At 53.3% G+C, this 14,896-nt stretch overlaps 1 protein-coding gene across 1 annotated transcript in view; it reads left to right on the top strand.

The window, feature by feature from the left end:
* Positions 1–982: 982 nt before the first annotated feature.
* The window catches only part of TMEM121 (transmembrane protein 121), a 34,542-nt gene continuing 20,628 nt past the window's right edge, over positions 983–14,896 (top strand). Inside the window, exon 1 of the mRNA XM_066191998.1 lies at positions 983–1,109. The gene's annotated coding sequence lies outside the window, so the exon portion shown is untranslated. The remainder of the gene's footprint in view (positions 1,110–14,896) is intronic.

Raw genomic sequence — 14,896 nt, 5'->3', positions numbered from 1 at the left:
TTTCCTGCAGCATCTGTTCCCATCCCTGTCACCCACACGCAAAGCCCACCTATGGCAGGGTGGTTTCAGTGCTGCTGGGGTTGGAGGTACTGCTGCAATGCTGCCGGCGAAGCATCGTACCTGTGCCTGGGCAGGGTTGGGAGAGGTAGGAACTTCAGAGCTGCGGCGAGAGGGGCACTGCAAATGGGTACTGAGACAGGGCATGAGCCTGACTCGGGCTGCCCGCAGGATGGTGTGCCACCTCTGCGGTGGGAAGCGCGGGCCAGGCTGTGCGGTGCGGGAAAAGACTGGGCAGCCCCTTTCCCATTTCCCCTTAGAGCTGCTGAGCCACACCCGGGGCACAGCCAGGAGAGGTCCAGCGTCCTGGGCTCTGGGGCTGACCAGAGGGCTCCCCAGGGTAGGGACAGGGAGTCCTGGGCTCTGGCAGCGGCATCGGTTCCAGAGGTCGGCGCTGAAGACTCCGGGGCTCAGGGACTGACCGCAGCCAGCAGGGATGGAGGCGGGAGGAAGGAGGGAAAGGGTCCGGATTCTGATGCCGCTCTTCGGTCCCAGGAATGGTATCGGCCTTGCCGAGGTCTTGGACAAGTCTCCCGGATACCGAGAGCGGGGATGAGGGACCCCTGCCGCAGGACGGCGGCGGACGAACGCCCGGCTCCCGGTGTCGGGGGTCCCGGGGCACGGGCCGGCGGCCGGAGCGGCGGACTAGGGGGTCCCGCCGGCCCCTCCCGGCGGCGGCCGCTGCCCGCAGCGCCGGCGGTGCGGGGCGGAGGGCGGTGGGCACGGCCCCCTCGCCGCGCCGCCCCCCGCCCGCCCCCAGCGCGCCTCCCGCGGACGGCGGAGCGCGGCGCGGGGCCGCGGGGCCGGCGAGCGGCGGCGGGGCGGCCGCAGCCCCCGACGGCAGCGGCGGCGATGTGGCGACGCGGGGCGGCGGGAGGCGAGGCGGGGCGGCGGGCAGCGCGGCGGGGGCGGCGGGGCTGAGCGCCGGGCGGCCGGGGCTCCTCGGCCCCGGGGCGGGGGGCACCAGCCCGCCCGCCCGGCGCCGCACCCGGCTCCGCACCCCGGCACAAGGATTTACGGCGCGGACTGCAGCCTCCGGAGCGGCCAGGCAGGTAAGGCACGGCCGGCGGCACCCGGCGGCCTCGCCGCCCCCGCTGCGCATCCCTCCTCATCCGCCGCGGTATCGTCTCGCCGGGCTCCGGACGCGGCACAAGTTTCCCCCGTTGCGGTCCCGGCGGGCGCCGGCTCCCTGCTTTCGCCGCCTCGCCGCTCCGCCGGCGGATGCCGCTGCGATGGGGCTGCCCCGGGCTGCGCGCCTCCGCCGGCCGCTCGTCCTCCCCTCCGCTCCCCGCCGAGCCCGCAGCTCCGAGCCCCACGGCGGGACAGCGCCGCGGCCCGGGGGCCCCTCGGGACCGGCCGTAGTGGCGAGGGGCCGGAGGGATGCGGCCGGGGCCGGGGGGAGAGCGGAGTCGGCTGCTCGGGCTGCTGCGGGAGAAGGTTCTGTTGCTCTTGCACCAAACTTGGCTTCGGGGAACCTGGCCTCGGGGTGGGAGCCCCGGGAGGGACCCGTGGGACGGGGGAGCCCCGAAGGACATGCCCGGAGCCTGCTGCTGCTCAGGGTGCGGGCATCTCTCCCCGCGGGGCCCATCCCGCTCCTGGGGATGCTCCCCGCTAGGCCTTGGCTGGAGGCTGAACACCGTTTCGGAGCTCGGTTCTCCGCAGGGAACGCGGACTCCTTCCAGCCTTGTGGCAGGGCTGAGTGCTGGGAGGTTCGGGATGCTCCCGTTTCCGCCTTGGGAGCGCGTCCCTTCGCAATCGACCTCAGGAAGCGAGTGTGGGAGAGGGGACATAGCCCATGGGAGAGGCAGCACAGCCGGGGACGTGAGGAGGGGGCCAGGTTTTCCCGAGACTGCTGAACATATTCTGAGTGGGACTTCCCCTCTCCTACCGCCGTGGAGGAGGCACTGCCCACCTGCAGACCTGACGTGCCCCAAGGGCGGTGGGTCCTGCTGGGGGTCCTGCCTTGGCGGTGCCATCGGGTGCGGATGTTACCGGGGTGCTTCCCCGTGCGTGGAAGATCCCTGTTTGCAGCCTTTTCCCTCTTTTCCCTGCACGGTGGCAGACTGTCGCCATGGACCGTGCAGACGGGCTGTGCGGCTGAGCTGTGGCTTCCCATGGGCGTGGGGTATCGATCCGTGGCTCTGCCCTGCGGAGGGAAGGTGTGCTCAGCCCAATGCATCGCCTGGGGCGCCTGCTCCTGTGCTCCTGCCCTGGAGAGATGTCACATCTGGACTCCTCGCTCTGGACAAGCCGCTGTCACACTTCTCCTCGGGCAGCTGGCACGGGGATTTAGGTGTCCCGTGGCAGTTTGTGCCGGGAAGCTGGGTGGCTGGAGCTGTGAGCTACCTTCACGTGGGCCCGCAGTGGTGCCCACTCCCGGCAGGACCCCCTCCACACCTCCCAGGCTTGCCGTGCCCCGCGGGTCCTGCGCGGCCCCTTGATCTGCCGGCGCTGATGCTGAGCGAGGCTGCGTCCTGGCTGCAGGGTGTCCACCCTGTGGCCACGGATCACAGGTGGCACCGGGCTTCCCCCAGGTGCCTGTTGCGTACCAAAGGGTGCCCTGGGTTTATCTGCGAGAACGGATGCGAGTGGAACAGGGGTCTGACCACTGCACGCAAAAATCCTCCTCCAGAAATCCCCTTCTCCTGAGCGTCGCTGACAGAAGGTGAATTGAGCACCGATTCTGCAATTTTAGGGCTCTCTACGGGTTTTGCCGCAACCAACGGTAGACGGGGCTGAATATAAACTGGGTTTTTATCCGTTTCCCTGGGTTTTTATCTGTTTCCCGATGCAAAGCTCTTGCTGTCAGAATGAAAGCAGATGTTTGGCTGCCTGTTTAAGCCAGAAACGCCTCTGGCTAGGATGCTAGCAGTACTAGGATCTCCAGCCCCATCCCCTTTACCTCAGTGGCTTCAAAAGCTGCCTGAGCACAAGTGTTCTTAAACTCCTCTGGTTGCTGCCGGAGAGGCATCCCCCCCCCTGCTCCCTCTAAAAAACAATGAGGAAAAGATATACAAAAAGCGGTGCAAATGGTGGAGGGGGGTCTCAGAGCAATGCGCTGAGTGAAGTGAGCATGGCTTGGCACAGCAGCTCAGCTGGAGCTCTGGTCTGGTACTGAGTCCACAGGGCTGCTTCCCCGTGTCCTCGTCGGGCTCTGGGTGCCTTGCTGTGCCCTGCAGGCATTCCAAGGAGCTCTTCAGAGGAAACTCAGAGGCGGATCTGGGCCCTTGCGGAGGAGAGGCAGCAGCAGAGGAGTGAATACCCATCCCCAGGCGTGCCGTGTACACACACCGGCCTGCGAGACAGCCCTGCTCATTCTGTTGGAGAGAGAGTGCTTCCCTGTCTGCTTCTCTGCTTTAACAAACTGAGAGCTTGCTGTTTTGCTGTGGGACGCCTAAAAGCACAGCCCGTGTACCGGGTCGGAGCTCATCAACTTGGTTTTCTTGTAGTTATTCCGACAGTAATGCTGCCCAAGGGCGGTGGCAGGAGGGTCCTGCTGGTTCTGCTGCAGGCTCGGGGTCTGCACAGGGGTACGGAGCAAGGTGGCCTTTGCCCAAAAGCAGGGCAACCAGCCCTCCTCAGGGCTCTGCTGGATCCCTGCTCCCGGGGTGCTCCTTTTGCCTCTGCAGCTTGCTGTTGGTGCCCTGACAAGTAGCTTTGTGTGTAAATGGAGATTTCTTCGAAACTCCTGGGAGGAGCAGCTGACAACAAATAGCTCAGTGGCAAAAATATGTGTGTGTGTGTGTGTGTGTGTGTGAACTACAGTCTAAACGGGAGAGGGAAAACATCCAGTTACAGAACTAATGCAAATGGAGTTGGCTTTCATCTCTCCCTGCAGCATCCTTTGTAGAAGGCATTTGCATTTCCCCAAAGTCAGTTTGCTACCTATCCTTCAAGCAAATCCAGAGCTAGAGAGCAGAGGAAAGCCTGTTTACAAGGTGTGGGGTGGCTTGCAGATCTGGAGAGAGCTGAAGTAAAAATATTTGATAATGAAAAGTCTTACTTTAAGGTAGCAACACTGAACACAGCAGAGGATGGCACACACAGACTGCAGCGTATGCTCCCCTGCTGAGTGCAGGGTCGGGGGACCATTCCTGAGCTCCTGCTCTGCACAATTTCATGCAGCTGACCCATCTAGAAGGGTGATGGGGAGGATAAATTCCTCTGACCTCCCCCTGGCACAACTCTGAAATGCCCCCGGGATGTGTGCATTCCTGCATGGGGATCCTGGAGCTGTCCAGCATCTCCCTGTTATGTGTGTGGGAAGACTCCCGTGGCTCCCATCCGAGATCCACCAGCCCTGGGGTCTTCAGGTGTCCTCAGTGGTGTGGGGGGCTCCTGGGTCTGGCAGCTGCAAACAGCTCCAGGGTAGACTGCTGCCATTCTGGAGGGAGCCTCGAGCCCGGAAGACAGAAACAAAACAGGATTTCAGGAGCACTCCAGCAACAGCCATTAGCTATGCTAAAAGGATTAACAGCTCTGCAGGACTCATCAAGTGTTTAAAACATAACTCAAGCATCAAAGGCGACTCTTAAAGGCTCACATTTTCACATCAAGTCACTGTGAAAATTTCTATCCAACTTAATTAAAATATTCACTAGGCTCGTTAAAAACAAAAAGAGAAAAAACAAAGGCCTTTTTTCCTTAAGTACCAAGCCACTTTGAAGAGAGGAGTTTACAGCAAAGTATGCGCATTTCTTTGTTAGAGAATCACCTTTGTGAAAGTCTCCTGTCTCTAGATCATTGTGTCTGTCTAAAGCTCAAGCTCTCCGAAAAGGAAATGAATATGTTGGTATTGTTTTTGTTGTTTTGTTTTTTTCCTTGGCTAGGGACCACAGAAGAGAGATGAAAAAGTGAGAAGAGCTTTGTCGAGAAAGTTAGATAAGAGGGTGGGGGCGTGTCAAAACCAGACCTATAATAGGAAACAAGCCACCGAAGTGGCTTTCACCGCTGGTGAAAGTACCTTTTATCTTGAAGGCTCCAAGTGCTGTGCAGTGCATTAATACACATAAGAGCTGAAAAATAGTCGACAACATCTGGCGCCACCACCTTTGCTGGCAGCAGAGTCACCCCAGGTGGGTCACAGGCTCACTCACCATCAGTCCCTGACTGCCTCTCTGCTTTGTCTGAGTTCATTTTTGGGCCACTCACTCAAAGAAGGACATTGAGGTGCTGGACGAAATCCAGAGGAGGACAAAGAAGGTGGTGAAGGGTCCGGAGCACAAATCTGATGAGGAGTGGCTGAGGGAGCTGGGGGGCTCAGGCTGGAGAAAGGGAGGCTCAGGGGGGACCTTACAGCTCTCTACAACCACCTGAAGAGGCTGTAAAAAGGTGGGAGTGGCCCAGTTCTTCCAGGTAATGGCCTCAAGGTTCACCAGGGGAGGTTTGGGATGGATTTTAGGGAAAACTTCTTCATTGAAAGAATTGTCAAGCACTGGAACATGCTTCCCAAGGAAGTGGTTGAGTCACCACCCCTGGAGGGACTTAAAAGATGTGTAGATGTGTCACTTAGGGATGTCATTTAGTGGTGAATTTGGCAGTGCCAGGTTAGTGGTTGGACTCTACAATCTTAGCAGCTTTTCCCAGCCTAAATGATTCTGTGATTCCACAGCCAAGGTGTGATGTTGCTAATCCCAAGCCCCTTCCCATGTGTGCTTGGTCCTGGTCAGCAGAACCACCACCATCTTCCAAGGGGCTGTGATTTAATTCTCCTTCCCCGTGATGTGCTCTGTCTCAGTGACATGGGGTCATCCCCAGGCTTCAGCATGTGTTCGCACTGAACACTCTCACCCTGCTCAGAGGCCTCAGTTATTTCCTGTGCCCTGGGGAGATGTAAAATAGATAGTCAGACTCTGCACAAGGTGTAACTGGAGCGGAGCCACTGGAATTATGGGTGCATTAAACACAGTATTTAAACTTAGTGAATGATTTTTTGACATTCATAGAGGCCTTGAACATTGTAGGATTTCATCCCACTGTGTTAATTTTCTTGGGTTTGATTAATATTGAATCAGCATCCCCAAAAAAGGAATAAACATGTCCTCCCCTTCCTCTTGTTTACATATGAGTTTGATTTCTTCCTCTTCACACCGTCCTGCCTGGTGCTTGGAGGGGCGGTGCTGAGAAATGCCACGAGGAGCAGAGCTGCTCCTGCTGCATCTTCCCAAGGAGATTTTCAGCCTCTCTTCCTTCTTCCCTTCTTGCTTGGCCATTTCCTTGAGGCAGACCTGAGGTAGGATCTGAGCAAACAGCCTCCTGCCCCTGGCACCCTCTGGGCTGTGTCCCTGTGCTGGGGACCGTGAGCTGCTGTCACACAGGGCTGGTGGCACAGGAAGGTGTGTGAGCACAGACTTTACAACCATGTACTCCATGCACAGTCGGGATGTGAAATGCAGGAATTAGGAGGTAGACGGGGTTTTGCCGTCAAAGTGTTTATAGCACCTTCCTCACTATGTGTCTAGACATAGCTATAAATGAGGGAGAGGGCTATTACCTGGGAATAAAATGACTGAAACTAGCCCTGGAGAGCTTGAGGCTGTATTTCCAAGGAACTGGGAGATTCCTTATGATTAATGTAATGATATCAAAGGCTATAAACTCACCCCAGCTGGGTACTGAGTCAGAGGACATACTTAAAATGTACCTGCCACTTGCAGCTTGGACTTGGCATTAACTGTGGTCTCTTGCCAGTCCTTGGCCATTCCAAGGGCTGCCACTTGCTCACAGATCAGGGGTTCAGCTCTGCTGACTCCACCAGCTCCAGTGGCATCATAAAACAGCCCAGTGGTGGCCACGGTCTGATTTCTCATTGCAGTGTGGACCAGTGGTGGTGTGGAGGAGAGGAGAGGTCATGAGTGGAGCCTGGGCTGTGCAGCTCACTGGGAAACTGCCTTCATACCTAAAAACTTGAGGCAGGGGCAGCAGGAGCTCTTCTGTGTGCATAGCAGTGCCTCTGCAGGTGGGAAACACCTGGGAACTCATCCCAGAATGCCTGGTCTCCATTCCAGTCCTTTTGATAGTGGTGGGAGAAGTTATACTGCAGAGATCTTATTTTTTTGGATGCAAATTCTGTTCTCTGATCATTGCTTCTGCCACGTCCAGCACAGCAGGGTCTAAGTCTGCCTAAGGGTTTGCCACACTGTTATAGCATCAGCAAAAGTAATAAAGAAGAGAATGGACTCCCTGGAAAAATACCATGAAGCAAACCACTGACACATTCCTGACAGTGTCCACAGTGAAAACCCAGAGAATTCTTTTCTTCAGCTAAGAGTAACCTACCTATACTAGTCTGAGTGACTGAGTGAAGTGGCAGGGGATGTCTCTTCTGACCTTTCGGTTGAATTAGAGGATGAAAAAGGGAAGGGAAAGGATCACACTGATGGCTAGGACCTTTTGGGACCTGCTGGCCCATGGCTGACCTGCCTTCCGAGGGAGGGAGAATGAGAAACCGCAGCATGGCAAGGGGTTGGTGCAGGATGTGGGCGATGGGGAATTTGGATTAGCGCCTTTGTGGCTTCAGGAGATGTTCCCCAAGCTGGGTTTCCTCCCCCAGTTAGGTTTCCTCCTCCGGATTAGTTTTCCTCTGCAGATAGTGCACCGTGTCCAGGCCTTGTACTCCTGCAGAGTTTTCTTGTGTTGCACATTCAGAATTAGGAGGCACTTGGGTAACATGGTCCTCTGAGTACCTAAGACCTATTAAAAGTTGCTCTCATTTGACTCCACAAACAGTGCCATTGGAAATGCAACAATGCTCCTGGGATGTGAGTAAATATCAGCCTTGAATGAAGCCATGGATAATGGGAGATTAGTTATCAACAGCTGTTTGACTTAATATTACTTCCATGCAAGATAACAAGGAGCTCTCGCAAGAGGTTAATAACCAGATGCAGAATCCATCACTGCAAACACACGCACCTGGCAAAGTCCATCCATAATTCCACTGGAATGTTATTACAGATCTGAAGGAGTGTGGTAGCAGGGAAACGTGCTGGTGGGCCTGGCTCCAGCGGTGCCACGGGTGATGTTGTGGCACCTGTGGGTCCAGCTCCTCCAGGCTGAATCAATTTGTTTTGTATCAACAAAGCTTTTGCTGCTGCTAATCAGGTTTGAATGCCTGTGCTGGGAAGTGACCATGCAGCAAAGAGTGAAGGAGGACACGGAGGCATTAATATAGATATTTCGAAGGTGGTGGCAAAACAGAAACTGTGCATCGGTTGTGGATCTCAGAATCACCGCAAAAAGGAATGCAGCTGATGCCAATCAAGATTTTAACCCAGAGTTATGGGTCCACCTCAGCTTAGGTGGCTACTGGTCTCTGGTATGGCTGTTCCAGCCTGATGTTGGACCGGTAACTCAATGGAATTGTAACTCCAAGAAGAGGTTGGCAAAGGCCAGAAGCACTCAGGGAGATTGGAAAGGCTCTGCTAGTGAGCAGTGCTTGGCTCTGCAGCCACAAGGCTTCTCTGCAGAAGGACTCCTAGCCAGGTGTGTCCCAAAATGTGGAGCTGGGGCAGAGGAGGTGTTTCAGCCACCTGCCCATTGCCACAGTGTAGGCCTGCCCTGGCTATTTTAATTCCATTCCTCCCACCTGATGCTGGCCATGGATGCTGCAGACTTTCAGCGCTCAGCTTCACATGTCGGAGCCAAGGGAAGGGATGTGGAAGGAGTGGACCCTGCCTGCTCTCCTCTGCCTGCTCCACCCACGGGGCTCCTCAGTGCTCTCCCTGATGATCAGGCAGACACGAGGTCACTGGTGTCAGTGCCTGGCTGGGACATGCCGGGGATGCCTCTGAAGACATTGATCAGCATGACCAAGCCCTCAGCAGAGGCTCCTGGCAGAGCTGGGCTGGCTTTCAGTGCTCCTGGCTCTCAGCCCCTGCATTATCCAGCAGACCACACTGCTGCTCAGCAGAGCTGGCTGCAGATGCTAGGACAGCAGCTGCAGTCCTATTGATCCCTGTGGGGATGATAAACCCAAATGAAGACCCTTGGGAAATCAGCACAGCATACAAAAATCTGGCTGCAAAGCAGAGGCTCAGACTGTGACAGCTCTGCAGACAAGCCCATGTGAGAGTCCAGCTGTGCAGAGAACTTGCTTTGAATGTGGATTTGATGCTTGGGATACATAAGGAAATCTTTGTGGGTTTGCACGAGCCCATCGCACCTTTTCCTTCTCCCAGAGGAAGCATCTGGAAGGGATCCAGGTCCTTGCACCCATAGAGGCAACAAACCCTCAGCTTCCCTGGGTTCCTCGAGTGGGTTTCTCAGGTTATGAAGGTGGAATGAACAAACAGATGAGCATCTTGTAAGCATCCAGACTTCTCACGGTCTCAGGGCTAGAAGGGTCAGAGAAACACCAGCCTCCCAAATGTCCCAAATGAAAGAAACCTCTCCGTGTCCCACTGCGGCACTGGCTGTTGCACAAGTAGATGGGGACGTGTGTGTTTTCAGGCCGTGACACGTTCCTGGTGTTTACACCCTTCTGGAATAGCTGGAGGCACTCTGGCCTTGCTCACTCTCCAGGTGTTACAGGCCCCAGGTATCTGCTTGTGGGCCAGCACCATTAAATGGCTCAGAGCGTTACCTGCTTAGGCGAGTCCATCTCTGGAGTCTTGCTAGTAGCTGCAGTTAAGAGGAAAGCTGTGTTACTAATCCTCATATGTAGCTGGGGTTTTTTTTCCGACTCAGGCATTCCAGCTGAACTTTTCCCCCTGTGCTGTTTGCAAACCAGGCAGAGTGCGAGCGTGCCCTCACCCTTCCCACACACAGACACAGCAAGGCAGCAAGCAAATGGCAGGTCCCTGGTTGTCCTCAGCAATTAGCAAAGAGCTCCAGCTGCCACTGCTGCTGCCCTGGGATGACTTCTCTGTTCTCTGTGGGCTCATTTCTGCAACAGCAGCAGAGCCAGGCAATGCGGGTTCACTTTTTTATAGCCACGCCTTGCCCTTGGCATCATTTACACGGGGAGGTTAAATTGTAATCTGAAATCAACTTTATTATTAAAGGTCCTGAGTTCCTGAGTTATTAAAGGTAGGACAGCCTGGGCTGACCCATGTGAACTTCATGCCTGCATTTATGAAGCAAAGGAAATTCGTATAGATGTGCCAGCAGCACCTCATGCTAAGTCTGGTCAAGTTCTGTGTCTGAGCAAGTGCTTCCTGCTGCGGACTGTAACCCTGTGATTCTCTTCTAGAACTGGTCTTTAAGCTCCCGCTGAAGTTTGTCTCTGTGAGCAAAGTCCTGCCTGGCAACAGCTTCTCTGTTTTTTTCCAGGAGAACCTACTGCATCGTGGCTCTGCTGAGCAGCACTTCCCCTTGCCCTCAGTTTCCTGGTACCGCTCACCAAGGATGCTACTGAGGTTTATGCTGCTGCTACACATCCTTTTCCTGGGTAGCTTCCACATAATTTACCTGTGGAGCTACGGGCTCCTGTTTTCAACCTTTCTTTTAATCACTTTGCAAAACACCCAGGTTCTTGTTTACTCTTGTTTGAGTTCCCCTTACGTATCTTAAATTTTGGGGAGCATGTCTGCTGGTTTTCAGCATGCAGCGCAGCAGCAAACCACCCTGGGCTTCCTGGGAATGGGAGCCTCTTCCTTCCAGTCCTCCCCGTCCTCTGCAAGGTGCAGCAATATAATCACTGGCTTGCCCAGTTCGTATTTCCCTGACAGAAATCAATCTCGTATCGTCTTTGGTTCCTCCTTTGATTTCTTGGCTTTTCTGATCTTCCCACCCTTTCTGCAGCTACACAACTCATCCAAACTAATAGCCAGCATGGTTTTCCACCTCGGGTAGCCTTGTGTGCCCTCAGACCTCAGGCAATGCTTGTGCCTCCCTTGCTCTGGGTGGAGGTCATGGTGGGGCTCATAACTTCGTAACTAATTCTGTCCTCTTCATAAGCAGGCTTTGGCAATGAATCCTTGCAATCTTACATGGATCCTGTGTCAAATTCATGGGAGTTTCATGAGACTAGCATTGCTTTGAAGTCCTTCTTCACACCCAAGTCTAGCAGGGGGAGCATAGGAAATTTATAGTTGCAAAAGAACTTTGCAAAGTTGTATTACGCTCCATTTCCTTGGCAAAAGCAGAATAAAACCATGCAGGGAGAAGGGAATAAAGAGTGGAGAAAAATGCTGCAGACATAAACGGAGAGGATGCTGAATGGGAGGGCAGAGCTGACAGCCTTAATGTGGATTCGGGGGGAATTTATACCCCTGAAGCCAAGTAATCACAGAGCTTGGGTAGTTTAGGTGACTGTTGGGACTCATTGGTCTTCATTAACCTTCCAGCCACCTGGGTTCAGGTGTCAACTCAACATCAAACCACAGCTGATCAAAACTTCCTCTGTTTGAAAAACTGTGGGGAAATAGGGTTTTCAAGTGACTGAATGGGATTTTATGAGGCCCCTGCCTTCCTCAATATTGTTAAATCATTCAATATCAAAAATCTAAAAATGGATATTTGGGCCTGAATCCAATTCTGGGCTCCAGCCAAAAAGAGCTGAAAAAAAAATGCTGCTGCGTTTATTTGTCAGTGAGGAACCTGTATTTTTCCCCATGTGCCATGGAGGGGTTCTTGCCCTTGAAGCTCAGGCAGGATCCAGGCACTGTCTTTCCCAGAGAGCAACACAGAAAGCAACTTCAGTAATTTCTACGGTGAATAACCTTTTTTTCCCTCCTGTATCTGCTGGGAATGCTCTCCCCTGACCCAGAGGTACAGTGGTGTACAGGCAGAGCAAAAGAAAGATGCCATCAAGATGGGAAAATCATCTGGCTCGAGTAGTTCTGGGATGAGGGCTGTCTATCACGGCTGTTTGTTTGGGAGAGAAAATGGAAGCAGGTCTAAAGAGTGAAAGGCTTTCCCAGGATAGCTGTGATTTGTCAGGGGCTGAGAGAGACATGCCATGCAAGCCCTGAGTCTTCTGTTCCATGTCTGTGTTGCTTATCTGGAATATAGAAATTACTGCTGGGATGGCAGCGTCAGATGAAACTGCCAAGTGAAGCATTACTTTTGGTGGCTGCTGGCTGAGGATGCCCATGTTGAAGAAGTGGTGGAAGCCTGGTTGAGCAGCCAGGCTGCAGGAAAAATGACGGAGTTTCGACGCACAGTGGCTGCCGATGCCACCAAAGCACCCCTAAGCGAGGGGCTTTCGGTTCCACAGTGGCCTGACACAAAATTCATGGCTGCTGTCCAGCACAGGGTGGCCAAGCACACTTTTGCATTCCATTGACAGCAGAGTGACCTGCTCAGGTTGAGCCATAGACAAAAATGTGTGCAGCCAGGCTGCAGGGTTCTTGTAGCATCCTAGAAACTCAGAGTACTCCTAAACCTCCAGCGTGGTGCAGCCTGGTGAGCTCTGCCCATCTCCTGCACTGGGGTATTCTCCAGTGGCTGGTGCTGCTGAGGTTGTAGGGTAATACAAAATCACACCAGTTGCTTCCACTGGTCTTCTGCATCCTTTTATTTGGTTTAAAACAAAGTGCTTACGAGTCATCACAGTCATTGTCAGCCATCTGCCATGCTTAATTGGGTTGTCCTGTAAAATATCTTGCATATAAGTAAATCAAAAAGAGTGGGGCTGATAAAAGGGCCAGTGTGTGGCACATTGATGTTATTTATAGGCTTCTCTGTGGTGCTCATCACCATGGCAGCTGTGAAGGTCGATGCTGACACTTGTGAGGGAATGCCATGGATGTATTTAAAAAGCCACGTGCATGGAATGAAGCAGTGTTTATGTGTTCCAGTGGAGCTAGGAGCAAGGTGCAGTGTCCTGCAGGGAGTCTCCAGGCCCAGGACAGCAGGAGGAGGGGAAGGGGCCATGGCAGGTGATAGCAGCTCTGTGGGCTGAGGCTTCTGGGCTTGTAGAGCCCACAGCTTCGGTGCCCTGGGTGCTGCATCCTGGCATCTTCTTGGAAAAGCGGACAATAAGCCAAAGGAGAAGAAAAGTACTCACATGGAAGAGGCTGGAGATCCTGTCATCCATTTTCTCCTCTTCAGGATGAAGCCCTCACGTACCAGCCTGTCTTTTCATACCTTTCTGTTTAATTATACTGAAGCCAGTGGTGATTGCTCCAGAAGCGTCCAATAGAAGCTTACTTTCCACAGCTGGCTTTTTCTGATAACATTCTTTCTTCTTAAAAAGCAAACAAAAGCAGCATCTCCTCATGTCAGTTCTGTAACTGGCACATAAGAAGCCTGCTTCAGCCACATCCAAGGAGAACTGGTTTGAGCATCTGCACCTCAGCCTCCACCTGGAAAGCAGCCTCTCGCAAAACTCTTCACAGTCCCAGCAGCATTGCTGTCTCCAGCAGCAGTGCTCCAAAATGACTCTCAGGGAGATGTAAAACCAGCCCTCAGTGTGGTCCTTTTATTACAAAACTACCTGGTCTCTCAGCTGAGCCAGTGACCCCAGTTCCTCCAAACACCTGGCCAGACTCTCTCAGTGAGTACATCATGTTCTCCCTTGCATCAGGGTGTCACACCTCAACCTTGACCCCAGAAACCCCTGCCTTTAGCCAGTCCTTTATGGATGTCTGCCCATCTTCCTTCTACTAAACTATTTGTGACTCTCCGGTCTGCAGGCAGGAGTTTTTTTCTCTGAAGGATGAGCAGAGGTCTCTGGAAGGGGCTGTTTCTCAGCAGTGTCCCTGGTGCACTCCCTGCCTTTCCCGCCATCCCTGCTCCTCTGCAGCAGAAACCAAACTGCCTGTTTTCCCATCTTGTGCAGATAAGCAGATGCTTCGTCCTACCCTGTTCTCATCTCCTCTCCTTGCTCCCCACGGGCAGCCTCAGTTCCCTGGCCGCTGTTAGCAATGGACTTTTTGTTCCCATGAGATAAATGCTGCGTCCCCACCAGAGACACCCCTGGGCTCTAACTGCTCACAGCCCTGCCCCAGGGAGGGAATGTTCCTCAGGAAAGCCCCAGGAGACATAAAAGTTATTATTTAACTCACTGTTTCCACCTGTCGATGGTAACTATTTCTATTGCTGCAGGAACAGGGGGGCCCTCATGCCCACGTCTGTAAGCATTCAATTTATGCTTTTTTCACAACACTAAACTGCCTTTGCAAAAGCCATTTAGTTAAACAGTTGAAGTAAATAAACTCACTGGATTTTTTTTTTTCCTGGGAGCTTATGCAAGCACTCCACTAACATTTATTGCCCTGGCATCCACTGTTAGTCCCACAGACACCTGCTCGTGGAAATGAGTCCACATGGGTAATGGGTGTTAGGGAGTTGGTGTGATGCTTTCCCTACCTCCTACAACTCTATTGAAGAGCTCTTCTTGCAGAGCAAATACGCGGAGTCTCTTTTTGCTCTAAGACTGATACGGCTATTAAGCTTTCTGCAGTGGAAAAAAGATTGCAAGGCAATTCAGCTCGCTAGCTAGGTCATGAATCCATGTAGATGTTATGAATGGAAACGATATGCATGTGCCCTGGGCTTTGCCCAATCATACCAAGCAGTAATACAAGTCAGGGTGAAAATAAATCTTTATACCAACATGCCCTACATGAAGCAAATACTTATTTTACACAAAACCTAATTTTAGCACGTCGAGACTGTAGCCAATCCATTTTGTCTCACCATGACTTAGCATAATGACATCCATATAGGTATGAATATATAGATTTGTAAACACGCTCTTTCCCTCCCTATTTTTTGCTGAATGTGAGTGCCCCAAGAGGCAGAACTGGCTGTCTCAGCGAGGAATCTCTCTGCACACTCACAGCCCTTCTCTCCCTCACCTAGGCATGGGGAAGGCATCATGGACACCCAGCTCTGCCATGTTATGCATAGAGCAGCAGCAGCTAAGAAATGCCAAAGCATGGCTTTAATG

This window comes from Chamaea fasciata, unplaced genomic scaffold (genome assembly GCF_029207755.1).
Source record: "Chamaea fasciata isolate MVZ Bird 193981 ecotype frontalis unplaced genomic scaffold, bChaFas1.0.hap1 SCAF_10, whole genome shotgun sequence".
Taxonomy (NCBI): Eukaryota; Metazoa; Chordata; class Aves; order Passeriformes; family Sylviidae; genus Chamaea; species Chamaea fasciata.
Note: the sequence above shows the minus strand (reverse complement) of the source record. Positions and strands in the feature narration are given on the sequence as shown.